The sequence below is a fragment of the Nothobranchius furzeri genome, chromosome 11 (assembly GCF_043380555.1).
Source record: "Nothobranchius furzeri strain GRZ-AD chromosome 11, NfurGRZ-RIMD1, whole genome shotgun sequence".
In the NCBI taxonomy this organism is placed as follows: Eukaryota; Metazoa; Chordata; class Actinopteri; order Cyprinodontiformes; family Nothobranchiidae; genus Nothobranchius; species Nothobranchius furzeri.
In genome coordinates, this window is record NC_091751.1 from 15,423,973 (window position 1) to 15,449,841 (window position 25,869).

The window sequence follows — 25,869 nt, forward strand, 5'->3', positions numbered from 1 at the left end:
ACAATTTCACATCATTCTGGGTCCATTTGTGTGAAAACAAGGTCCAATCAGGCTGAAACATTAAAAGATGGTAGAATCTATTGAGTTGTAAGTGATCTGAACGTTTCATTATAATCGCACATTCCTATAGGGGGTCAAACCATGTCCCAAAGGTCACCGGGCCTGGTGTCACTTTAAAGAAGTAGTCCAGTTACACCTTTGTGGGCTTATAACGTGGCTTCTGAATGTCCTAGAGAGATCAGGTTTGTTTTAGTATACTCCAATCAACAGCCCCTACAACCACAAAAAGGAATGGAGTCATTAGCACTTATGGTTTTTAAATGGCACCCAGAATTATGTTGCACGAAGCACAATTTCACATCATTCTGGGTTCATTTGTGTGAAAACAAGGTCCAATCAGGCTGAAACATTACAGGAAGGTAGAATCTATTGAGTTGTAAGTGATCTGAACGTTTCATGATTATAGCACTTTCCTAAGGGGGTCAAACCATGTCCCAAATGTCCCCGGATCTGGTGTCAATTTAAAGAAGTAGTCCAGTTACACATTTGTGGGCTTATAACTTGGCTTCTGAATGTCCTAGAGAGATCAGGTTTGTTTTAGAGTACTCCATTTAACAGCCCCCATTACCACTAAAAGGAATGGAGTCATTAGCACTTATGGTTTTTAAATGGCACCCAGAATTATGTTGCACAAAGCACAATTTCACATCATTCTGGGTTCATTTGTGTGAAAACAAGGTCCAATCAGGCTGAAACGTTACAAGAAGGTAGAATCTATTGAGTTGTAAGTGGTCTGAACGTTTCAAGATGATAGCACTTCCCTAAGGGGGTCAAACCATGTCCCAAAGGTCACCGGATCTGGTGTCAATTTAAAGTAGTCCAGTTACACATTTGTGGGCTTATAACTTGGCTTCTGAATGTCCTAGAGAGATCAGGTTTGTTTTAGTGTACTCCAATCAACAGCCCCTACAACCACAAAAAGGAATGGAGTCATTAGCACTTATGGTTTGTAAATGGCACCCAGAATTATGTTGCACGAAGCACAATTTCACATCATTCTGGGTTCATTTGTGTGAAAACAAGGTCCAATCAGGCTGAAACGTTACAGGAAGGTAGAATCTGTTGAGTTGTAAGTGATCTGAACGTTTCATGATGATAGCACTTTCCTAAGGGGGTCAAACCATGTCCCAAAGGTCACCGGATCTGGTGTCAATTTAAAGAAGTAGTCCAGTTACACATTTGTGGGCTTATAATGTGGTTCTTTTTCCTTATCAAAAACAAGAGAGAGACAGTTTATCCAATCTCAGCGTGGGGCTTTATTTGTACAATTCAGCAATACATCACCAACACTTCATGGGGACAGCCTTCAGCCTCGAACTAAATGCCTCGGCTGGAAACCTGCTGCAAAAGCCCTTTCTCCTACACCACGCAGCATCGGTTATACTCTTCTGGCCCCCACCCTCATGATTTCGGGAAATGATGGGATGGCTGTTTTATTACCCAATATGGTCAAAGTAAGCCAATACTTACTGGAAGTTACATAAGCTGGACTGAACAACATGTTGTTGAGCACGTACGCAGCAGCTGGACAATCAAGATGTTAAAAGTGCACGTACACAGGATGCTGGGCTGATCAACATCTTGTCAAAATGCACGTACACAGAACACTGCTTTTTGGCTCCTACAGATCCCCCCCATGGGGGTGTCCACCCCCATAAACAAGCTGGCTACATAACAAATAACATAACACATAAATGAATGTTAACATAGACCAGTAAATGGGTGTTAAATGACAAAATGACTAATATACTGCAGTCTTCAGCCAAACTATATAGATATAAATGTAACGACGAAGTAACTGCAAAGTAAGTATCAGCTGCAAGACACAACATGGAATGTGACGTCTTTAACCACCCCAGCAATACATCAAAAATGCATGCGCACACTGTAAGAGGGCGAAAAACCTGTCCGCTGTTCTTAACAGGAAAATTCCCCCTTGACCTCCTGCCCCAACAGGACGATCACGTAACGCACAGAGTGAGCATACAAGTCTAGCCTAAGTATATGGCAGACATTAGGTAACATTGAATTAACAAAAGAACACACATAAGAGAAAATGAAGTGATGATACCTTCCAACAGAGAATAAAAAAAATCATGAGTACGATCGTGCATTAATTACCCTTAGCAACATTGCAACCAGTAACTGTACGTGAATATGCAATCAAAAATACAAACTCATATGAAATAAATGATTGACGTGGATACGAATGAACAACTAGGAGATGTTGATGTGACTAAACCTATAAAAAGTTAAACACAACAGTAAATGTAATGAATATACGAATATACTAGATGTAACAACACAACTGCTCAACCGAAATAGAGAACGGAGTCAGAGTCTCAGTTGCAGAGCTGGAAAAAAGAAACGGAGTGAAGAAAACACAAGAGTCAAGTTCAGTTTCATTGATGACTGCTGCAGGGGTCTTGTCGCTGGAAGAGGACTTCGAGGCCGATTCCTTAGTCGAGTGCATGTAACCACAACAACAACATCTCTGATGAGACGCAAAGCTTACTCCACCGCCATCTCATCAGCCGTCCCGTTCTTCAGGCACATTGGGTGTCGTGCTGAGTCCATTGCGGCCATTTCCATTTGCACGTATTGAGACGACGCAGCAAGGTTCATTTGGGCAGCCAGAGTTCGCTCCCACAGTCTCCTCACAACAGGTAGGATGCAACATGCCAATAGAGAAATCAGAATTAGTACTACTATTGCACTAATTCCTGCTTTTACCAAAATAGCTCCCCACTGACCCAATTTGAGGGCTAAGGAGTCTAAGGACCAGCTTTCCCTGCCTGCATTCTCCCTCAGCTCTATCTTTAAATCTTTCAATTTCCTCATTCCTTCAGTAAATGCACCATCAGGGGCCGTATTACTTGGAATGTAGGTGCAACATTCTTGCCCACTGGAGTTCAGAAACTTACAGAGCCCACCTTTCTCGGCCAGCAACCAGTCCAAAGCCTGGTCATGCTGCAAAGTCATCTTGACTGTGGCATGAAGTTGTTCACCCAAGAGGCCAAGGTTATTTACTGTGTAATTTAAGATTCTTTGCTGATTAAAATAAACATAGTTGATCCATTTCACATTCTTATTTATTGTTATCCAAGGAAGAATTGACTCTAAACCAGCTACTACCTCATCTCTTGCTTGAAATTCTATGGGAATTCCTGTTGGCAGTCCTATGGCGTTTAAATGCACTTTATGATCAAACACATCATACCTCTTTGTTCTACGTCTATTGGTAGTCTCCAACTGAAGTAATTCACTCACACCTTCATGTAAGATAGTCACTGGAACTTTCATACGTACTAGCGTACACAACCCAACCCAAAAACTTGGCAAAACATTCATTAAAACATCACCACCACACATCCAGTAGCTGTCGGCCACTGGAATGTCTTGCTCACCTATGAGATCCAGAGTGGGGATCGTCATCGATATGTTTTCACAGTCCTGACTAAGAGTTACAGGGTTTTCATACCAAACAGGGGTATCAATGAGAAGTGGCGTCATATTTGCATGCGGGAACCAGGATAATACCCAAGTGACGTTACAGTTGACAGATGTATTACCTACGTCCACTCCTCCATTGTCAGCGAAACCTCCACTTGCAAAACATTCATAATCAGCACTATAATCAATTTTGTAGTCCGTTGGAGGACCATTTTGGTCTGTTTGGATCGCAAATTCAGCACATTCCTCTAAGATGTTATATTCTGCATATTTTTTAACATATTTGTGCTTATCTCGTGTACCATGGAGCAATCTGCAGTGGAATCCGCACAATGGCAACTTAAGAATAGGTGGAATCTTTTTATTTATCTCTATTTCCTTTCTAGTCTTACAAGTGCGTCGTTGTGTAATGGCACATTCACTAGAAGTATATTTTTCTGGAACAACCTCAGGTAACATTCCGGGTGCTTGAGCGCACACTATGCAGTCATTAGGAGTCATTTCTCTCGTCGTATACAAAGCCCATTTATACCAACTATTTTGCATGGCGGCATCCCAAAGCCTATCCTCTATCGGCAATGGTCTGCCCGCTCTAGGGGAGATAGGTCCTGTGTTACTCCCGGGCCCAGGTCTAATCGGCCCAAATAGTGGCTTAGGCACAGCTTTGCGATTGGTCACTTCTTGTTCATTTTGGCCTTGCTGAGTAAGATTACAAACATGGTTACTACCAGAGGCTTCTGTGGGAAAATCAGATTTCACAGCTACATCTCCTGTGGGAGTTGTAGTACTAACAGGTGGCTTAGTAGTTACACTTCTTAACTTGCTAACTGGCGTTGTTTCAGGTCTTAAAATCAGTGGAGTCACTAGCTGTAAGTGAGAGGAAGAGCTCCAGTCGGACCTCCCCTCTTCAACAGGAGCTGTGGTAGTCAAAACATCAGGGATTACAGTAGTAGTAGTAGTAGCGCTAGTAGTTAAAACATTATTTGGAACTGTGGTCACACTGTCAGGGATTTTATTTATCTTAATTGTGGTCAAAACATTATTTGGAATCGTGGTTGTAACACCAGTTTTAACAACTGCTACGTCGAATGCAGGCAAGGATGCTGACCTATGTTGCATCCGGCCTGCTGGATTGTACTTAACTTGATCACGGTGTGCTGCCTCGTCGTTGACCAAGTCGTCTAGCGTATGCTCTTGTGATGGGTCGACGATCTGCTCCTCGGCCATCGTCTCCATCTTCACCTCCTCCAGCACCACCATCAGACCCCCTAGTGTCATCCAAAACAGAACTGTTATCAGGCTTAGCACGCCCTTCTTTTCCTCGGCCATCATGCCGGTTTGTTACGTCAGACACAATACTGCCCTGGGTTTTGTCTTTGACTTTCGTGCAGTGTGTCAGATGATGCCACGTCGATCCTCCTTCGACCTGGACTGCCGTTGGCGTTGCTCGAACCACTTTGTAGGGACCCTCTCGCCGCGGTTCGTGCCACTTCCTCCTGAAAACTTTGATGTACACCTGGTCTCCAGGAACTACTGGCCCGTCTGCGCCTGCGCTAGAGACGAGCTCCTTTCTCTTTTCCTGCAAATAGATGGCTTTATGGATGCTGGTTAGTTGCTTGATGTAGCTTTTGAATTCAAGCTCTAGCTGCTCCAGTGAAGGCCCCTTGTGGGGTCCTCTGAGCTGAGGAGCTGGCATTGGCCTGCCTGTTAGGACCTCATGAGGTGAAAGATGCGTGCTTCTGTTAGTTTGCATGCGATAGCTCATTAAGGCAAGCGGCAATGCATCAACCCAGTTAAGGTTAGTACAAGCACAGATTTTGCAGATTTTAGACTTCAACGTCAGATTCGCTCGCTCGACCATTCCTTGGCTCTGGGGGTGATAAACTGATCCTAATCGTTGCTTTATCCTTAGTTGTTGCAACACACCTTTAAGGACTTTTTCAACAAAAGCAGGACCATTGTCCGAGCTTATTTCCGACGGGATACCAAAGCGAGGAATCACTTCTCTGACTAGAAACTTTACCACTGTTTCTGAACCTAGATCTTTGGAGGGAACGGCTTCGATCCACCGACTGAATCTGTCAATGATCACCAACATGTACCGCTTCCCATGCACAGACTTAATCATGTCAACATAGTCAATGACCAAATGTTTGAAAGGACCTTCGGGCACTGGAATGTGTCCCGCTGGGACTGTGATGCCCTTTTTTACATTGTTCTCAGCACAAATGTCACACTGATCTATTACTTCCTCAACCATGGCTTTTAGGTAGGGTGACCAGTAACCTTGTTTGTTAAGTCTTTTCAGAACCTCTGTACGACCACAATGATCAGGACCGTGGCTCTCTGAGATTAGCATCGTCAGCAAGGAGACAGGTGCAACGATCAAGCCCTCATGAGACCTCCACAAGCCGCTTGAGTCCATTGTTGCACCTCTTTTTCTCCAACACTGCTGCTCGCTTTTCTCTGCCTTTTCCTGAATCAAAATGATGTCTTCTGGTGTTATTACAGGCTCTAATGATATTACAGGTGTCAAAATGGCTTCTTCACACCTGGAGGCAGATTTTGCCGCCTCATCTGCTGCATTGTTGCCTCTGATGACATCGCAGTTACCCTTGCGGTGTGCAGGGCATTTTACAATGGCCAGTTTCGATGGAAGCATCATTGCTGAGATCAGCTCGTTGATCTGCTTTCCATGAAGGATGGGTGTACCGTCCGTCTTCTTAAAACCTCTTTGTCTCCACACACTTCCAAACAGGTGACAAACACCATGGGCGTATGCAGAGTCAGTGTAAATAGTTGCTACCTGGCCACTTGCCAACTTGCAAGCTTCGGTCAGGGCTTTGAGTTCCGCTAGCTGCGCAGAACAGGGTTGGTTGCACTTTTCAGCTTTTACTGTTTCAAATCTGTCATCTACTTTTTCCACAACAGCAAACGCTGCATGGTTTCCTAAGTAGTCTCTAAAACATGAACCATCAACAAAATAGGTGACATCAGATTGATCGAAAGGAGTAGATTCCAAATCAGGCCTTAGCTTAGTGTATCTAGATACCTCAGCTATGCAGCAATGTGGTTCTCCTTCGAACTCAAAGGGAACACTGTTAGCAGGGTTTGTCGTGGTACACCTCTTTATGACAACGTCCGGATATGTCAGTAGTGGCATATACTGCAAGCATCTTGCTTGGTTTAACACAAACTTCCCTCGGTTGATTAGTTCAGATATTTTGTGATGTGTGTAGATGGTGACAGGATATCCCATTGTTATCACTGAGGCTTTCTCATAAGCATAATGCAAAGCAGCCAATCCTTGATAACAAGGGGGCCATCCCTGTGCCACATTGTCAAGTTTTGCACTGTAGTACGCAATAGGTTGTTTCCGACGTCCACTGCATGTGTCCTGCATTAACACTGCAGAGGCATACATGTCATGTCTGTTTGCGACGTACAGCAAAAATGGTTTTGTGTAGTCAGGTGTTGCTAAACTTGGCGTAGTTTGCATGTCTTGTTTGATAGTTTCAAAAGCTATCTTAGCTTCATTTGTCCATTTTAGAGTCGACTTTAAAGACTCACTTCCAGCATCTTTAATCAGTGCCCTAAGTGGTGCGGTTTTTTCAGCATAGTTTTCAATCCACTCGGAGTTGAAACCAGTCATTCCCAGAAATGTCATCATTTGTCCAACAGTTTGTGGTTGTGGAGCTTTGCTCACACCTTCCACGTGTTCTGGTGAGATGGCGACAGTCCCATGGGAGATTACTCTCCCTAGGTACTCTACCTGTGGTTGGCAATACTGAAGCTTTGTCAGGGAGGCTTTGTGTCCTCCCCGAGCTAACTTCTGTAGGACTTTAATGGAGTCACGATGGCAATCATCGATTGTTCGTGCGCAAATCAGTAGGTCATCAACATACTGAATCACAGTGCTGTTCACCTCGATGCCTTCGAGGCTCTGTTTCAAAATTTGATTGAAGATGTGTGGACTGTGTTTTAGCCCTTGTGGTAGCCTTCTGTACGTGAGCTGTCTACCACGAAACGTGAATGCAAAAAGATATTGTGATTCTTTGGCCAATGGGATGCTAAAAAATGCTGAACACAGATCAATTACCGTGAAGTATTTAGCTTCTCCATCGATGTTACTCAGTAATGTGCTTGGATTTGGCACGTCTGCGTCAAAGTCAGTGATCACTTCATTTACAGCTCTTAAATCATGTACCAGTCTGTACTTGAGCTTGTCTGCTTTTAGCACTGGCAAAATTGGAGTGTTACATGTGCTATAGGTTTCTTTTAGTACTCCTGCTTGAATTAGACCTTCAATAGTTGCATTTATACCCTCTTCTGCTTCTGGCTTTAGTGGGTATTGGGGTCGATAAGGCAGTCTTGCATTTGGCTTCAATTCCACTTGAACTGGAGTTGCCGATGTTACCAGTCCAACATCCGTGTCATGTTTGGACCATAGCTGGTCTGGAATCTGTTTTAGCATGTCAGCTTTCAACTCGTTTTGAACTGTTTCTGATTCTGCTACACCCTGCATGTGTTTTTTGTTTGCGACTGTTACAACCTGTGGTTTTGACATCATGGTGATACCGCAGAGAATTTTAATCATTTCTGCAATTTTTGTAGTGTAGATTAGCGGGTTATCTGTTTTCTGCCACTCTGTTTTAGTTGCTGTTAACATCATTGGTCCAAGATCTTTTGACTCAAAGCCTTTGTTTACCATTAAGGTAATGTGTGGTGCTGATTCTGGCACAGTGTGCCATTTTTCAATAAATGGGTTTTCTTCCACATTCACAGCTGCACCTTGCTGTCCTATCACGATGTATTGTGACACTAGCCTAACGTGCAAGTCTTTTGTTTCTTTGTCCCATTTTTCTTCAAAGATTCTACTGCATGATGGATCATAAGTCATTGTGCAGTGATAGTCACTGAACGGTACAGTAGCTTCTGGAATTTGAGCTTCAATAAATTTCTCCCATTGTTGAAACATCTCGGAGACTGGCTTGTTAATGTCACCAAGCCAGTAGACCTTAGCGTGTTTTGTCTGAGCAGTCATTTGAAAGTTTATTCCAGAGCTATCTACATAAATTCCTTCTGGTGTGCACCAGATTTTTGTTTTTAGTTTACACAATGCATCTCTTCCTAGTAGATTAACTGGAGTTTGGTCTGAAATCAGAATTGGGATTACGATTTCACTGTCATCAACTGCTAGTTTTACTGGAGCTGTTAAGGGGTTTATTTGTTTTGCTCCCGAGAACCCTGTTGTCTTTACGCTTTTCTCAGACATGGGGAGATGAGTTGCATAATTTGATTTTATGCACGAGTAGGTTGCCCCAGTATCAACTAACATTGGGACCGATTTGCCTTCTATTTTAACATTGATCACTGGTTCTTTATCGGCGTTAGCTGTTAAAATTGGTAGTTGCTCCTCCCCCCCAGGGCCCTCCGGGCATCCCTAGAATCCTTGTTGTGCTGCCCATGGATTAACTGGACCTCCTCTTCCCCGGTTTGGTCGTGTTCCACGACCACGCCCAGACCATTCAGGGTTTGGAATTGTATTCGGACAGTCTCGATACAGGTGACCCATCTGGCCACACCCCCAACATGAACCTGGAAGTGGGGGTCGATTCTGCTGCACCCAGCCTTGACGAGTTGGGTAGCGATTGGGGAAACGATTTGGAAATCGTCTCTGTGGTCCGGGCTGCTGTCTACCATACTGGTTTGGGTAGACATTGATAACCGGTTGAGATGGAGTTTGAGGCGGGGCCACAGCTGTCTGCAATGCTTGGACTTGGCTGTCACTTTTCACCACTGCTGCCTGAGTTTTTGCCTTGCTCTGGAGATCATTTATGTGCAGCTGCGTGAGTTTTCTTTGAGCACACTTTTCTTGCTCAATCATTTTGTTATTGTCTTTCCGATAGCGGTCCACGGCGTGGACTACATGGTCTCTGAACTGTGCATGTGGCATTGAGTCCAGTCCCACCACATCCTCCAGTTTGTCTCGCACAGGAGTCGGGAGAGTGGAAATCAGGGATGTTCGGAACAGAGAAGTCATTATTGGCATCCCCTCAGGACCCTCCTCCGTCTCCAGCTTCCACCGTCTGAGCTGCCTGTCAACAAATGACGCAGGACTCTCAGTCTCTGAAAGTGGCTCACCTTTCAAGGCTTTGGGGTCAATCCTGTTGGGATATGCTGCTCTTAGTATGTTCCAGAGTGCATTTCTGTGTGTGTTAAACTCCGTGCCGTCAGCCATTGGGTCCAGCATCCATTGGACTCCATTGGATGCGAGCAATGTTCCCATAGCTGATGTCCCAACAACTCGAGCCAAAATAGCTTTGAGATCTCCAAGGGCAAGCATTAGCCCAGTTGTCTCCTGTTCGAAGGCCCGAATCCACTTTCCAGCGCCATCTTGTATCTCGGGCAGCAGCGAAACCAAACCAGTGAGGTCGAGGCTCTGCCAGGGAATATAATTAGCTCTTGTGCCCTTAATTAAAATTGGGTACTGACCATCATTAGTGTATCGAATAGGTGGTTTTAAGTCATGTCTGGGTCTCAGATCATGGCTTTCATTGCTAGGACCTGGTTTTTCCTTCTCTTGAGTCAGACCTGTATTTGGATCACCACGCTCTGGTGAATGAATGCCTGGTTTGTAAAAAGGCTTGAAATTTTTCTCCTTGCTTGTGCTAGTGGTGTTCTCACTAACCTCATCTGAATGTGTGCCTGTGATGTGATTTAAGGATTTCCGCAGGCCTTCAGATATGTCCTGTATAATTTGGTCAACATCGTTTAGCTCATCATGTACATCCTCATCCTTGTTCTCAAGGTCAATCCAGTATGAGTTAGCCTTCGGTTGCCTTTTCAAAAAATCCTTATGTTCTGCAAAACAATCAATCTCCCTTCGTCCTTCTTCCCTTACCGCTCGACGTTCTGTACTGCAATATTTTGGATGCGTTCCACGAGGTGGAGTTGTTTGTTCGAATTCTCTTTCCTCACTTCCTTTTGCATGCTTTTCTTTGCCAGGTGCTTCATCTGATTGCTGTGATGTTGTTAATTTTAAAATTGCATTGTCAACATCTAAACCCTTAGGACCTTTGTCGAATGTGTCGCGCAAATCAAAATCTCCCGTAATTGTAACGGTTCCCAAGAGGGGATACAGGCCCTCTTCTGCTGGGGCCTTCACTTCCTTCTGGGGTTTGTCCAATTTGTCTTTCATTTTGAGAATGGCATGTTTAAAGTTCTGTCTGTAAACCTTTCCTTCATTCCTGAATAAGTCCAGGATCTGAATTTCTTTTTCTCTTTTCTGCTGTCTTTTCTTGGATCCATCTGCTTTATGATCCTGAATTCTCAATTCCAAATTATCACACGCCACTACGTCAAAAGTGCCTTCAGATGGCCACGGATTGCATAGTTTTCTCGTCCGTTTTGACCACTTCTCTGACATGTGCTTTATCTCTTTTGCTAAAGCCGGATTCTTCGCTGCCAAAATTCCTGCTGGCGTGACAGACATTTTGAAGTTTCAGTGACACTATTATTCCTTTGATTAGTTGACTAGTTTGTTTATTTATAGTCTCCTGAAAATAACACAAGAATTGAAAGTTGAAACAGATACTGGTGACATATGATGCTGTGGTCTTGAGTAATCTGTTGTTGCTCTGTTTACACAAATGTTGAACAATTTATCTTCTTATTGTAAATGCCTTAAAATCAAATCTCTTCTGATGTAACACTAAAGTAAAGTTAGTTCAAAAAGCTTTATTTATTGTTGAAAGAAAACTTAATGCCTGATGTATTTATTTCTCCAGCAGTTAAGCTGCAAGATGAGTTTGACTCAAATCTTCTGTCCTGCTGGAGTCAGGCTTGTGTGACAGGCTAAAATAGCCGTATCCTTGGTCCGAGCTGTGTGTGAGCAATGTTCAGCCCACAGGGTAGGGTTTCTCTACGCCTACGGTTCACCAACCAATCCACACACAGAGGTGGAGTCAGAGGCGGGATCGCCTCTGTACTTCTGTGTCTGTGTGTGTTAGGAGATTAACGCACACACAGCTGGTGGGTGGAGCTTACACTTCTATTCTGATTCTCTGCCCAGTCTAAGCTGAGAGTCTGACCACTAAGGATGTCTGTACAGAGAAACGAACAAGTCCTGGTGACATCAACCGCACCCAGTCTTCAGAATTTAGCAACTCTCATACAGCTTTATAACATTACAACACAGGAAAAAGTCAACCACAATTGAGACCGAATCAGCAGAAGAAAAATCAGTTTCTCTCTAATTTATCCAAGCAATAGTTTAAACAAGATCAGAGTATTTGAACTTTCACGAGTAAAACAACCACACACAACAAAGCTTTCACACTTGCATAGAGATAAAAAACACACTTCAAAGCGATTTGACACTGGAACAACGTTTCATGCCAAACAGCAACACACATACACATTATTATTTTTACTCATAATCTATATTTCTCATATTTCACATAACCCAGCTGGTAAAAATAGTTATCATGCTTGTGCACTTCAGCATATATTTTTTATTTATATATATGTCACTCTAAAAACTTATTATTATTATTTTAACTTCTGGTTTTCTGTTCAAAGGCTAATCAGAACAAGATCACAGACTTTGAAATTTGTATAACATTAAACATCAAAATGTAGCACTGCAGTGAATAATATTGATTTGTTTTACACCGTTTTTTAAAGCTTCTCCTAGTTTTTCCTCCTTTTTTCCTCCTAACCTCTGGCGCCTCACCCACAGCTGTTCTCACTCACACACACGCTTGTCTTCACAAACACACACACACACACTTGTCTCAGCGCACACACACACACACACACACAAAAAAACTCAATAGACAGTTTCCCCGAGCACCCGGGTCTGTCGTTTCCCTTGCAGCCTCTCCGCTGCTCCTATGAGTTCAACACGTGCCTTTTGCCAACAACACATGAAATTTACCAATCCTCGAGGATTCAACCAAATTACTGGCAAGCTTATCTGTCACAACTTCAGCGCTTTTTCTCAGATCCCAATCTTATCCCGGCCTCACCGGGGCATATGGATCTCACTTGTCGACCTTTTACTTGTCCTTCCTGGACTCTTTTTTTTTTTTATCAGCTGTCAAATTCTATTCCAATTCTCGCTGTCCCAGCTTTTAATTTGTCACTTTAAACTTTGTCCGTCATCAAAATGACTCAGCTGACTTCACACATGTGTGAATATTTATCACCGCTGTTCTGGACAAATGCCTCTTCTTGTTATTATAACTTCTAATTTATGAGAAGGGCATGTTTTTTTTTGTCTCTCAGACCAGTTCTCAGTCCACGGAATAACTCCAAAATTGAACAAAAACTGTTCTTACCTAGGGCCCAGAAGTTTAAATTCCGTGGGCTGCGAAACGATCCGAAGAGCACGCCTCTTCTCCACCTTCGTGGTCACCAAATGTGGTTCTTTTTCCTTATCAAAAACAAGAGAGAGACAGTTTATCCAATCTCAGCGTGGGGCTTTATTTGTACAATTCAGCAATACATCACCAACACTTCATGGGGACAGCCTTCAGCCTCGAACTAAATGCCTCGGCTGGAAACCTGCTGCAAAAGCCCTTTCTCCTACACCACGCAGCATCGGTTATACTCTTCTGGCCCCCACCCTCATGATTTCGGGAAATGATGGGATGGCTGTTTTATTACCCAATATGGTCAAAGTAAGCCAATACTTACTGGAAGTTACATAAGCTGGACTGAACAACATGTTGTTGAGCACGTACGCAGCAGCTGGACAATCAAGATGTTAAAAGTGCACGTACACAGGATGCTGGGCTGATCAACATCTTGTCAAAATGCACGTACACAGAACACTGCTTTTTGGCTCCTACAATAACATGGCTTCTGAATATCCTAGAGAGATCAGGTTTGTTTTAGTATACTCCAATCAACAGCCCCTACAACCACAAAAAGGAATGGAGTAGTTAGCACTTATGGTTTGTAAATGGCACCCAGAATTATGTTGCACGAAGCACAATTTCACATCATTCTGGGTCCATTTGTGTGAAAACAAGGTCCAATCAGGCTGAAACGTTACAAGAAGGTAGAATCCACTGAGTTGTAAGTGATCTGAACGTTTCATGATGATCGCACATTCCTATAGGGGGTCAAACCATGTCCCAAAGGTCACCGGGCCTGGTGTCACTTTAAAGAAGTAGTCCAGTTACACCTTTGTGGGCTTATAACTTGGCTTCTGAATATCCTAGAGAGGTCAGGTTTGTTTTAGAGTACTCCAATTAACAGCCCCCATTACCACTAAAAGGAATGGAGTCATTAGCACCTATGGTTTTTAAATGGCACCCAGAATTATGTTGCACGAAGCACAATTTCACATCATTCTGGGTTCATTTGTGTGAAAACAAGGTCCAATCAGGCTGAAACGTTACAAGAAGGTAGAATCTATTGAGTTGTAAGTGATCTGAACGTTTCATGATGATCGCACATTCCTATAGGGGGTAAAACCATGTCCCAAAGGTCACCGGGCCTGGTGTCACTTTAAAGAAGTAGTCCAGTTACACATTTGTGGGCTTATAACTTGGCTTCTGAATATCCCAGAGAGGTCAGGTTTGTTTTAGAGTACTCCAATCAACAGCCCCTACAACCACAAAAAGGAATGGAGTCATTAGCACTTATGGTTTTTAAATGGCACCCAGAATTATGTTGCACGAAGCACAATTTCACATCATTCTGGGTTCATTTGTGTGAAAACAAGGTCCAATCAGGCTGAAACATTACAGGAAGGTAGAATCTAATGAGTTGTAATTGATCTGAACGTTTCATGATGATAGCACTTTCCTAAGGGGGTCAAACCATGTCCCAAAGGTCACCGGATCTGGTGTCAATTTAAAGAAGTAGTCCAGTTACACATTTGTGGGCTTATAACTTGGCTTCTGAATGTCCTAGAGAGATCAGGTTTGTTTTAATGTACTCCAATCAACAGCCCCTACAACCACAAAAAGGAATGGAGTCATTAGCACTTATGGTTTGTAAATGGCACCCAGAATTATGTTGCACGAAGCACAATTTCACATCATTCTGGGTCCATTTGTGTGAAAACAAGGTCCAATCAGGCTGAAACGTTACAACATGGTAGAATCTATTGAGTTGTAAGTGATCTGAACGTTTCATGATGATCGCACATTCCTATAGGGGGTCAAACCATGTCCCAAAGGTCACCGGATCTGGTGTCAATTTAAAGAAGTAGTCCAGTGACACATTTGTGGGCTTATAACTTGGCTTCTGAATGTCCTAGAGAGATTAGGGTTGTTTTAGTGTACTCCAATCAACAGCCCCTACAACAACAAAAAGGAATGGAGTCATTAGCACTTATGGTTTGTAAATGGCACCCAGAATTATGTTGCACGAAGCACAATTTCACATCATTCTGGGTCCATTTGTGTGAAAACAAGGTCCAATCAGGCTGAAACGTTACAAGATGGTAGAATCTATTGAGTTGTAAGTGATCTGAACGTTTCATGATAATCGCACATTCCTATAGGGGGTCAAACCATGTCCCAAAGGTCACCGGGCCTGGTGTCACTTTAAAGAAGTAGTCCAGTTACACCTTTGTGGGCTTATAACGTGGCTTCTGAATGTCCTAGAGAGATCAGGTTTGTTTTAGTATACTCCAATCAACAGCCCCTACAACCACAAAAAGGAATGGAGTCATTAGCACTTATGGTTTTTAAATGGCCCCCAGAATTATGTTGCACGAAGCACAATTTCACATCATTCTGGGTTCATTTGTGTGAAAACAAGGTCCAATCAGGCTGAAACGTTACAAGATGGTAGAATCTATTGAGTTGTAAGTGATCTGAACGTTTCATGATAATCGCACATTCCTATAGGGGGTCAAACCATGTCCCAAAGGTCACCGGGCCTGGTGTCACTTTAAAGAAGTAGTCCAGTTACACCTTTGTTGGATTATAACGTGGCTTCTGAATGTCCTAGAGAGATCAGGTTTGTTTTAGTATACTCCAATCAACAGCCCCTACAACCACAAAAAGGAATGGAGTCATTAGCACTTATGGTTTTTAAATGGCCCCCAGAATTATGTTGCACGAAGCACAATTTCACATCATTCTGGGTTCATTTGTGTGAAAACAAGGTCCAATCAGGCTGAAACATTACAGGAAGGTAGAATCTATTGAGTTGTAAGTGATCTGAACGTTTCATGATGATAGCACTTTCCTAAGGGGGTCAAACCATGTCCCAAAGGTCACCGGATCTGGTGTCAATTTAAAGAAGTAGTCCAGTTACACATTTGTGGGCTTATAACTTGGCTTCTGAATGTCCTAGAGAGATCAGGTTTGTTTTAATGTACTCCAATCAACAGCCCCTACAACCACAAAAAGGAATGGAGTCATTAGCACTTATGGTTTGTAAATGGCACCCAGAATTATGTTGCACGAAGCACAATTTCACATCATTCTGGGTCCATTTGTGTGAAAACAAGGTCCAATCAGGCTGAAACGTTACAAGAAGGTAGAATCTATTGAGTTGTAAGTGATCTGAACGTTTCATGATGATCGCACATTCCTATAGGGGGTCAAACCATGTCCCAAAGGTCACCGGGCCTGGTGTCACTTTAAAGAAGTAGTCCAGTTACACATTTGTGGACTTATAACGTGGCTTCTGAATGTCCTAGAGAGATCAGGCTTGTTTTAATATACTCCAATCAACAGCCCCTACAACCACAAAAGGAATGGAGTCATTAGCACTTATGGTTTGTTAATGGCACCCAGAATTATGTTGCACGAAGCACAATTTCACATCATTCTGGGTTAATTTGTGTGAAAACAAGGTCCAATCAGGCTTAAACGTTACAGGAAGGTATAATCTATTGAGTTGTAAGTGATCTGAACGTTTCATGATGATAGCACTTTCCTAAGGGGGTCAAACAATGTCCCAAAGGTCACCGGATCTGGTGTCAATTTAAAGAAGTAGTCCAGTTACACATTTGTGGGCTTATAACTTGGCTTCTGAATGTCCTAGAGAGATCAGGTTTGTTTTAGTGTACTCCAATCAACAGCCCCTACAACCACAAAAAGGAATGGAGTCATTAGCACTTATGGTTTGTAAATGGCACCCAGAATTAGGTTGCACGAAGCACAATTTCACATCATTCTGGGTTCATTTGTGTGAAAACAAGGTCCAATCAGGCTGAAACGTTACAGGAAGGTAGAATCTGTTGAGTTGTAAGTGATCTGAACGTTTCATGATGATCGCACATTCCTATAGGGGGTCAAACCATGTCCCAAAGGTCACCGGGCCTGGTGTCACTTTAAAGAAGTATCCAATCCAATCCAATCCAGTTTATTTATAAAGCACTTTACAAGACCCAGCACAGGAACAAAGTGCTGTACAGAAAGTACATTAAAACAATTGACTAGAAAGAAAACAGCAAAGATAAATAAAACACATGATACATAAAATTAAACTAGCCCTATATTAAAAATAAAAACTTGATAAAACTTGATAAAACCGCATTTGAATCACCTAAAACAGCTAAAATAAAATAAAAAATAGAAACCAACATCTCACAAGGTATTAAAAGCCAGGGTAAAGAGGTGTGTTTTCAGGAGTGCCTTAAAAGCAGATAAGGAACTGGCCTGTCTTATCTCTAAAGGAAGTTCGTTCCACAGTTTTGGGGCTGCAACAGCAAAAGCACGATCTCCTCTAAATTTACGCTCAGTCCTGGGTACAATCAGGAGCAGCTGATCAGCAGACCTGAGAGAGCGGGAGGGAGTGTAAGGCTGTATCAGATCAGAGAGATAAGAGGGGGCAAGGCCATGAAGACCTTTAAAAGCAAATAAAAGAATTTTAAAATGAATCCTAAAAGAAATGGGCAGCCAGTGAAGTGAAGCTAAAACAGGGGAAATGTGCTCAAACTTTCGAGTGCCAGTTAAAAGACGAGCTGCGGCATTTTGCACTCTCTGTAGCTGACTAATACATGATGCACTGACCCCAATGTAGAGTGCGTTACAGTAATCCAGCCGAGTGGTTACAAAGGCGTGGATCACTGTCTCAAAGTGCTGCCGTGAAAGAATTGGCTTTATTTTTGCCAGCTGCCTGAGGTGAAAGAAGCCAGATTTTACCACCGCCTTAATCTGATGTTCAAACTTCAGATCACAGTCCACTTTGACCCCCAAGTTGGTGACAGTTGGTTTAACAAACTGGGCCAAGGAATCTACAAACACATTGGGTGTCTCAGTAGGACTACCAAAAATCATCACCTCAGTCTTTTTATCATTGAATTTTAAAAAATTCACAGACATCCAAGCCTTTGTGTCTTGACGACATAAAGTAGTCCAGTTACACATTTGTGGACTTATAACGTGGCTTCTGAATGTCCTAGAGAGATCAGGTTTGTTTTAGTATACTCCAATCAACAGCCCCTACAACCACAAAAGGAATGGAGTCATTAGCACTTATGGTTTGTTAATGGCACCCAGAATTATGTTGCACGAAGCACAATTTCACATCATTCTGGGTTAATTTGTGTGAAAACAAGGTCCAATCAGGCTTAAACGTTACAGGAAGGTATAATCTATTGAGTTGTAAGTGATCTGAACGTTTCATGATGATAGCACTTTCCTAAGGGGGTCAAACCATGTCCCAAAGGTCACCGGATCTGGTGTCAATTTAAAGAAGTAGTCCAGTTACACATTTGTGGGCTTATAACTTGGCTTCTGAATGTCCTAGAGAGATCAGGTTTGTTTTAGTGTACTCCAATCAACAGCCCCTACAACCACAAAAAGGAATGGAGTCATTAGCACTTATGGTTTGTAAATGGCACCCAGAATTATGTTGCACGAAGCACAATTTCACATCATTCTGGGTTCATTTGTGTGAAAACAAGGTCCAATCAGGCTGAAACGTTACAGGAAGGTAGAATCTGTTGAGTTGTAAGTGATCTGAACGTTTCATGATGATAGCACTTTCCTAAGGGGGTCAAACCATGTCCCAAAGGTCACCGGATCTGGTGTCAATTTAAAGAAGTAGTCCAGTTACACATTTGTGGGCTTATAACATGGCTTCTGAATGTCCTAGAGAGATCAGGTTTGTTTTAGTATACTCCAATCAACAGCCCCTACAACCACAAAAAGGAATGGAGTAGTTAGCACTTATGGTTTGTAAATGGCACCCAGAATTATGTTGCACGAAGCACAATTTCACATCATTCTGGGTCCATTTGTGTGAAAACAAGGTCCAATCAGGCTGAAACGTTACAAGAAGGTAGAATCCACTGAGTTGTAAGTGATCTGAACGTTTCATGATGATCGCACATTCCTATAGGGGGTCAAACCATGTCCCAAAGGTCACCGGGCCTGGTGTCACTTTAAAGAAGTTGTCCAGTTACACCTTTGTGGGCTTATAACTTGGCTTCTGAATATCCTAGAGAGGTCAGGTTTGTTTTAGAGTACTCCAATTAACAGCCCCCATTACCACTAAAAGGAATGGAGTCATTAGCACCTATGGTTTTTAAATGGCACCCAGAATTATGTTGCACGAATCACAATTTCACATCATTCTGGGTTCATTTGTGTGAAAACAAGGTCCAATCAGGCTGAAACGTTACAAGAAGGTAGAATCTATTGAGTTGTAAGTGATCTGAACGTTTCATGATGATCGCACATTCCTATAGGGGGTAAAACCATGTCCCAAAGGTCACCGGGCCTGGTGTCACTTTAAAGAAGTAGTCCAGTTACACATTTGTGGGCTTATAACTTGGCTTCTGAATATCCCAGAGAGGTCAGGTTTGTTTTAGAGTACTCCAATCAACAGCCCCTACAACCACAAAAAGGAATGGAGTCATTAGCACTTATGGTTTTTAAATGGCACCCAGAATTATGTTGCACGAAGCACAATTTCACATCATTCTGGGTTCATTTGTGTGAAAACAAGGTCCAATCAGGCTGAAACATTACAGGAAGGTAGAATCTAATGAGTTGTAATTGATCTGAACGTTTCATGATGATAGCACTTTCCTAAGGGGGTCAAACCATGTCCCAAAGGTCACCGGATCTGGTGTCAATTTAAAGAAGTAGTCCAGTTACACATTCGTGGGCTTATAACTTGGCTTCTGAATGTCCTAGAGAGATCAGGTTTGTTTTAATGTACTCCAATCAACAGCCCCTACAACAACAAAAAGGAATGGAGTCATTAGCACTTATGGTTTGTAAATGGCACCCAGAATTATGTTGCACGAAGCACAATTTCACATCATTCTGGGTCCATTTGTGTGAAAACAAGGTCCAATCAGGCTGAAACGTTACAAGATGGTAGAATCTATTGAGTTGTAAGTGATCTGAACGTTTCATGATAATCGCACATTCCTATAGGGGGTCAAACCATGTCCCAAAGGTCACCGGGCCTGGTGTCACTTTAAAGAAGTAGTCCAGTTACACCTTTGTGGGCTTATAACGTGGCTTCTGAATGTCCTAGAGAGATCAGGTTTGTTTTAGTATACTCCAATCAACAGCCCCTACAACCACAAAAAGGAATGGAGTCATTAGCACTTATGGTTTTCAAATGGCCCCCAGAATTATGTTGCACGAAGCACAATTTCACATCATTCTGGGTTCATTTGTGTGAAAACAAGGTCCAATCAGGCTGAAACGTTACAAGATGGTAGAATCTATTGAGTTGTAAGTGATCTGAACGTTTCATGATAATCGCACATTCCTATAGGGGGTCAAACCATGTCCCAAAGGTCACCGGGCCTGGTGTCACTTTAAAGAAGTAGTCCAGTTACACCTTTGTGGGATTATAACGTGGCTTCTGAATGTCCTAGAGAGATCAGGTTTGTTTTAGTATACTCCAATCAACAGCCCCTACAACCACAAAAAGGAATGGAGTCATTAGCACTTATGGTTTTTAAATGGCCCCCAGAATTATGTTGCACGAAGCACAATTTCACATTATTCTGGGTTCATTTGTGTGAAAACAAGGTCCAATCAGGCTGAAACATTACAGGAAGGTAGAATCTATTGAGTTGTAAGTGATCTGAACGTTTCATGATGATAGCACTTTCCTAAGGGGGTCAAACCATGTCCCAAAGGTCACCGGATCTGGTGTCAATTTAAAGAAGTAGTCCAGTTACACATTTGTGGGCTTATAACTTGGCTTCTGAATGTCCTAGAGAGATCAGGTTTGTTTTAATGTACTCCAATCAACAGCCCCTACAACCACAAAAAGGAATGGAGTCATTAGCACTTATGGTTTGTAAATGGCACCCAGAATTATGTTGCACGAAGCACAATTTCACATCATTCTGGGTCCATTTGTGTGAAAACAAGGTCCAATCAGGCTGAAACGTTACAAGATGGTAGAATCTATTGAGTTGTAAGTGATCTGAACGTTTCATGATGATCGCACATTCCTATAGGGGGTCAAACCATGTCCCAAAGGTCACCGGGCCTGGTGTCACTTTAAAGAAGTAGTCCAGTTACACATTTGTGGGCTTATAACGTGGCTTCTGAATGTCCTAGAGAGATCAGGTTTGTTTTAGTATACTCCAATCAACAGCCCCTACAACCACAAAAAGGAATGGAGTCATTAGCACTTATGGTTTTTAAATGGCACCCAGAATTATGTTGCACGAAGCACAATTTCACATCATTCTGGGTTCATTTGTGTGAAAACAAGGTCCAATCAGGCTGAAACATTACAGGAAGGTAGAATCTATTGAGTTGTAAGTGATCTGAACGTTTCATGATGATAGCACTTCCCTAAGGGGGTCAAACCATGTCCCAAAGGTCACCGGATCTGGTGTCAATTTAAAGAAGTAGTCCAGTTACACATTTGTGGGCTTATAACTTGGCTTCTGAATGTCCTAGAGAGATCAGGTTTGTTTTAATGTACTCCAATCAACATCCCCTACAACCACAAAAAGGAATGGAGTCATTAGCACTTATGGTTTGTAAATGGCACCCAGAATTATGTTGCACGAAGCACAATTTCACATCATTCTGGGTTAATTTGTGTGAAAACAAGGTCCAATCAGGCTTAAACGTTACAGGAAGGTATAATCTATTGAGTTGTAAGTGATCTGAATGTTTCATGTTGATAGCACTTTCCTAAGGGGGTCAAACCATGTCCCAAAGGTCACCGGATCTGGTGTCAATTTAAAGAAGTAGTCCAGTTACACATTTGTGGGCTTATAACTTGGCTTCTGAATGTCCTAGAGAGATCAGGTTTGTTCTAGTGTACTCCAATAAACAGCCCCTACAACCACAAAAAGGAATGGAGTCATTAGCACTTATGGTTTGTAAATGGCACCCAGAATTATGTTGCACGAAGCACAATTTCACATCATTCTGGGTTCATTTGTGTGAAAACAAGGTCCAATCAGGCTGAAACGTTACAGGAAGGTAGAATCTATTGAGTTGTAAGTGATCTGAACGTTTCATGATGATAGCACTTTCCTAAGGGGGTCAAACCATGTCCCAAAGGTCACCGGATCTGGTGTCAATTTAAAGAAGTAGTCCAGTTACACATTTGTGGGCTTATAACATGGCTTCTGAATGTCCTAGAGAGATCAGGTTTGTTTTAGTATACTCCAATCAACAGCCCCTACAACCACAAATAGGAATGGAGTCATTATCACTTATGGTTTTTAAATGGCACCCAGAATTATGTTGCACGAAGCACAATTTCACATCATTCTGGGTTCATTTGTGTGAAAACAAGGTCCAATCAGGCTGAAACGTTACAGGAAGGTAGAATCTATTGAGTTGTAAGTGATCTGAACGTTTCATGATGATAGCACTTTCCTAAGGGGGTCAAACCATGTCCCAAAGGTCACCGGGCCTGGTGTCACTTTAAAGACGTAGTCCAGTTACACCTTTGTGGGCTTATCACTTGGCTTCTGAATGTCCTAGAGAGATCAGGTTTGTTTTAGTGTACTCCAATCAACAGCCCCTACAACCACAAAAAGGAATGGAGTCATTAGCACTTATGGTTTTTAAATGGCACCCAGAATTATGTTGCACGAAGCACAATTTCACATCATTCTGGGTCCATTTGTGTGAAAACAAGGTCCAATCAGGCTGAAACGTTACAAGAAGGTAGAATCTATTGAGTTGTAAGTGATCTGAACGTTTCATGATGATCGTACATTCCTATAGGGGGTCAAACCATGTCCCAAAGGTCACCGGGCCTGGTGTCACTTTAAAGAAGTAGTCCAGTTACACCTTTGTGGGCTTTTAACTTGGCTTCTGAATATCCTAGAGAGGTCAGGTTTGTTTTAGAGTACTCCAATTAACAGCCCCCGTTACCACTAAAAGGAATGGAGTCATTAGCACCTATGGTTTTTAAATGGCACCCAGAATTATGTTGCACGAAGCACAATTTCACATCATTCTGGGTTCATTTGTGTGAAAACAAGGTCCAATCAGGCTGAAACGTTACAAGAAGGTAGAATCTATTGAGTTGTAAGGGATCTGAACGTTTCATGATGATCGCACATTCCTATGGGGGTAAAACCATGTCCCAAAGGTCACCGGGTCTGGTGTCACTTTAAAGAAGTAGTCCAGTTACACATTTGTGGGCTTATAACTTGGCTTCTGAATGTCCTAGGGAGATCAGGTTTGTTTTAATGTACTCCAATCAACAGCCCCTACAACCACAAAAATGAATGGAGTCATTAGCACCTATGGTTTGTAAATGGCACCCAGAATTATGTTGCACGAAGCACAATTTCACATCATTCTGGGTCCATTTGTGTGAAAACAAGGTCCAATCAGTTTGAAACGCTACAAGAAGGTAGAATCTATTGAGTTGTAAGTGATCTGAACGTTTCAAGATGATTGCACATTCCTATAGGGGGTCAAACCATGTCCCAAAGGTCACCGGGCCTGGTGTCACTTTAAAGACGTAGTCCAGTTACACCTTTGTGGGCTCATCACTTGGCTTCTGAATGTCCTAGAGAGATCAGGTTTGTTTTAGTGTACTCCAATCAACAGCCCCTACAACCACAAAAAGGAATGGAGTCATTAGCACTTATGGTTTTTAAATGGCACCCAGAATTATGTTGCACGAAGCACAATTTCACATCATTCTGGGTCCATTTGTGTGAAAACAAGGTCCAATCAGGCTGAAACGTTACAAGAAGGTAGAATCTATTGAGTTGTAATTGATCTGAACGTTTCATGATGATAGAACTTTCCTAAGGGGGTCAAACCATGTCCCAAAGGTCACCGGATCTGGTGTCAATTTAAAGAAGTAGTCCAGTTACACATTTGGGGGCTTATAACTTGGCTTCTGAATGTCCTAGAGAGATCAGGTTTGTTTTAATGTACTCAAATCAACAGCCCCTACAACCACAAAAAGGAATGGAGTCATTAGCACTTATGGTTTGTAAATGGCACCCAGAATTATGTTGCACGAAGCACAATTTCACATCATTCTGGGTCCATTTGTGTGAAAACAAGGTCCAATCAGGCTGAAACGTTACAACATGGTAGAATCTATTGAGTTGTAAGTGATCTGAACGTTTCATGATGATCGCACATTCCTATAGGGGGTCAAGCCATGTCCCAAAGGTCACCGGATCTGGTGTCAATTTAAAGAAGTAGTCCAGTTACACATTTGTGGGCTTATAACTTGGCTTCTGAATGTCCTATAGAGATCAGGGTTGTTTTAGTGTACTCCAATCAACAGCCCCTACAACCACAAAAAGGAATGGAGTCATTAGCACTTATGGTTTGTAAATGGCACCCAGAATTATGTTGCACGAAGCACAATTTCACATCATTCTGGGTCCATTTGTGTGAAAACAAGGTCCAATCAGGCTGAAACGTTACAAGATGGTAGAATCTATTGAGTTGTAAGTGATCTGAACGTTTCATGATAATCGCACATTCCTATAGGGGGTCAAACCATGTCCCAAAGGTCACCGGGCCTGGTGTCACTTTAAAGAAGTAGTCCAGTTACACCTTTGTGGGCTTATAACGTGGCTTCTGAATGTCCTAGAGAGATCAGGTTTGTTTTAGTATACTTCAATCAACAGCCCCTACAACCACAAAAGGAATGGAGTCATTAGCACTTATGGTTTTTAAATTTCCCCCAGAATTATGTTGCACGAAGCACAATTTCACATCATTCTGGGTTCATTTGTGTGAAAACAAGGTCCAATCAGGCTGAAACATTACAGGAAGGTAGAATCTATTGAGTTGTAAGTGATCTGAACGTTTCATGATGATAGCACTTTCCTAAGGGGGTCAAACCATGTCCCAAAGGTCACCGGATCTGGTGTCAATTTAAAGAAGTAGTCCAGTTACACATTTGTGGGCTTATAACTTGGCTTCTGAATGTCCTAGAGAGATCAGGTTTGTTTTAATGTACTCCAATCAATAGCCCCTACAACCACAAAAATGAATTGAGTCATTAGCACTTATGGTTTGTAAATGGCACCCAGAATTATGTTGCACGAAGCACAATTTCACATCATTCTGGGTTAATTTGTGTGAAAACAAGGTCCAATCAGGCTTAAACGTTACAGGAAGGTATAATCTATTGAGTTGTAAGTGATCTGAACGTTTCATGATGATAGCACTTTCCTAAGGGGGTCAAACCATGTCCCAAAGGTCACCGGATCTGGTGTCAATTTAAAGAAGTAGTCCAGTTACACATTTGTGGGCTTATAACTTGGCTTCTGAATGTCCTAGAGAGATCAGGTTTGTTTTAGTGTACTCCAATCAACAGCCCCTACAACTACAAAAAGGAATGGAGTCATTAGCACTTATGGTTTGTAAATGGCACCCAGAATTATGTTGTACGAAGCACAATTTCACATCATTCTGGGTTCATTTGTGTGAAAACAAGGTCCAATCAGGCTGAAACGTTACAGGAAGGTAGAATCTGTTGAGTTGTAAGTGATCTGAACGTTTCATGATGATAGCACTTTCCTAAGGGGGTCAAACCATTTCCCAAAGGTCACCGGATCTGGTGTCAATTTAAAGAAGTAGTCCAGTTACACATTTGTGGGCTTATAACATGGCTTCTGAATGTCCTAGAGAGATCAGGTTTGTTTTAATGTACTCCAACCAAAAGCCCCTACAACCACAAAAAGGAATGGAGTCATTAGCACTTATGGTTTGTAAATGGCACCCAGAATTATGTTGCACGAAGCACAATTTCAAATCATTCTGGGTCCATTTGTGTGAAAACAAGGTCCAATCAGGCTGAAACGATACAAGAAGGTAGAATCTATTGAGTTGTAAGTGATCTGAACGTTTCATGATGATCGCACATTCCTATAGGGGGTCAAACCATGTCCCAAAGGTCACCGGGCCTGGTGTCACTTTAAAGAAGTAGTCCAGTTAC